The sequence below is a fragment of the Gobio gobio genome (assembly GCF_949357685.1).
Source record: "Gobio gobio genome assembly, chromosome: 1".
Lineage (NCBI taxonomy): Eukaryota > Metazoa > Chordata > Actinopteri > Cypriniformes > Gobionidae > Gobio > Gobio gobio.
This window is the reverse complement of record NC_137097.1, coordinates 81,619,581-81,621,706: the sequence shown is the minus strand read 5'-3', so window position 1 is coordinate 81,621,706 and position 2,126 is coordinate 81,619,581. Positions and strand designations below refer to the sequence as shown.

The 2,126-nt window shown below is 37.6% G+C and overlaps 1 protein-coding gene across 1 annotated transcript in view; it reads left to right on the top strand.

The window, feature by feature from the left end:
• Positions 1 to 915, top strand: part of LOC307126510 (uncharacterized protein) — a 65,333-nt gene extending 64,418 nt beyond the window's left edge. The window contains exon 4 of the transcript XR_013816501.1: positions 843 to 915. The gene's annotated coding sequence lies outside the window, so the exon portion shown is untranslated. The remainder of the gene's footprint in view (positions 1 to 842) is intronic.
• Positions 916 to 2,126: the final 1,211 nt, after the last annotated feature.

The following is a 2,126-nucleotide window of genomic DNA, read 5'->3' as shown; positions in this document are numbered from 1 at the left end:
GATCATGGATTATACATCTGCAGACAATATGTGAATGACAAACAACAAGGAACTGATGCATGTGTTTATCTGCATGTTCTTCACAGTGAGTTTATGATTATATGGTCAATTTAAAAAGGGCAGATTCTCCCTTTAATCTCTCAGATGATGATTGAAGAGTCTGTGATTTGTGTCTTGTGTTGTGTTTCAGTGTCTCCATCATCATCATCATCATCATCCTCATCCTCATCATCATCATCATCATCCTCCTCCTCCTCACAGACTGAGATCAGTCCAGGCCGCTCTGTGACTCTCTCCTGTCAGTTGTATTCATATGATGGATCCTCCTGTGATGATTTGGTCCGTTCTGAGGGAATTGAGCTGTTGTGGGTGAATCAGGCTGGTGTTAATCTTCAGACAGACTCCAGATATCAGATATCAGCTCCAGATCGCTGTATCATCTCTCTGACTACAACACTCCTGAATGAAGATCTCAACAGAGAGTGGAGATGTGAAGTTACTCAGAGAAAACAACTCAAGAGCTCAGTCACATCCACTGTCAAGAGTTCAGGTGAGAAAACACTCTCATGAATCAGTTTCAGAAGACCCTCATAATGTCAGTAACACTAAGGACTATTAGTGTCACTGAACCAGAACAAACTGAGGGCACAAAAGCTTCTTTGACTCTGACAGAAGACTAACTCAAAGCTTCGCTTCAAACTAATGAACTGCAGTGAAGTTGTAACAGTTCAGAAAGTGCTGCTGGAAATAATGAAGAAATTAAAAAAAAACTTTAATGTAATGTGATGATCAAAGTAAAAATATAATTATGATGCATCTGAACTAACATTCATCCTTTACAGCTCAAGCTGATTCAACAACACCAGTGATTCCAGTCCACATCACAAACCCCACTATAAACACTCCAGAAACTCCAGGTACATCATCACAGTCTTCCTCACATCAGTGCTCTGCAGTGGCTCTCAGAAACTGTTTTCTTCTCAATCATCAGTTTTAGTAGAGTCAGTACCAGTATACAGTAAGAATCATCTGAACTAACTTTTCACACTACCTTAGACATTTTTTTTTTCTAAAAGCACCTAGCAACAAATTTAGCAATTTTTTTAATTTATGTGGCAACTTTTAGCAACTTCTAGAAAGTGACTCTAATCCAAACAACACACAGCTAGCTCAATAGGCCGAGCGGTTCATTCATAATTCCATAAGATCACTGTGGAAATGTGGAAATCGCTGTAAAAACCGGAAGATAATATAGGTAGCATATTTACAGAGCCCTGCATATGACAGGCAGGAAAAAACGTGTTGGCTAAATCATGCGCACGATTTATAAATCGAGAGAACAAATTAGTAAATTTTTTTCACAATTTACTTTTTTTCTTCTTCTTACACGTCATGTTGGGCCTCCGTACATATACATATGAACTAACTTTAATTTATTTTTTAAAAAATTCTAAATTAGCATTTCAAATAATATCTACGCATTACATACTGGCGTAGATTTGCCTTGCAATTTCATAATGACATCACAACGTCATTTAGCAACTTTTAGCAACAACTCGATCTGCCTTTAGCAACTTCCCCTGAAAATGTGTGGCAACAGTGGCTTCAACTGCACAAAACTAAAGAGAAAGTGGCAACTGTGTGCTGATTGGACCGCTTCGCTATCTGTATTTATAATTGTATTTTATTGACAAAATATTTTAGTTTGTCTTATTTTATTTAGTTTTATTATATATTTTTTATTATATCAGGTAACATTTTAAGCTGTCATTTGGTCATGTTACAATGTGTCCCTCACATGTTACAATGTACCCCACCTATGGGGCATGTTGTTACATTTCACTTCCATTCTTTCGGGGTAAATCAAGACCACATAAATTAATTGTACTAGACATGTGGGAAATTCCCAAGTGGATTTACACAAACTGAGACAGTCAAAAAGCATTAGGTTGTGCCCCGCTCTCCCCTACATCATCACAGTCTTCCTCACATCAGTGCTCTGCAGTGGCTCTCAGAAACTGTTTTCTTCTCAATCATCAGTTTTAGTAGAATCAGTACCAGTATACAGTATGAATCATCTGAACTGACATTCATCCTTTACAGCTCAAGCTGATTCAACAACACCA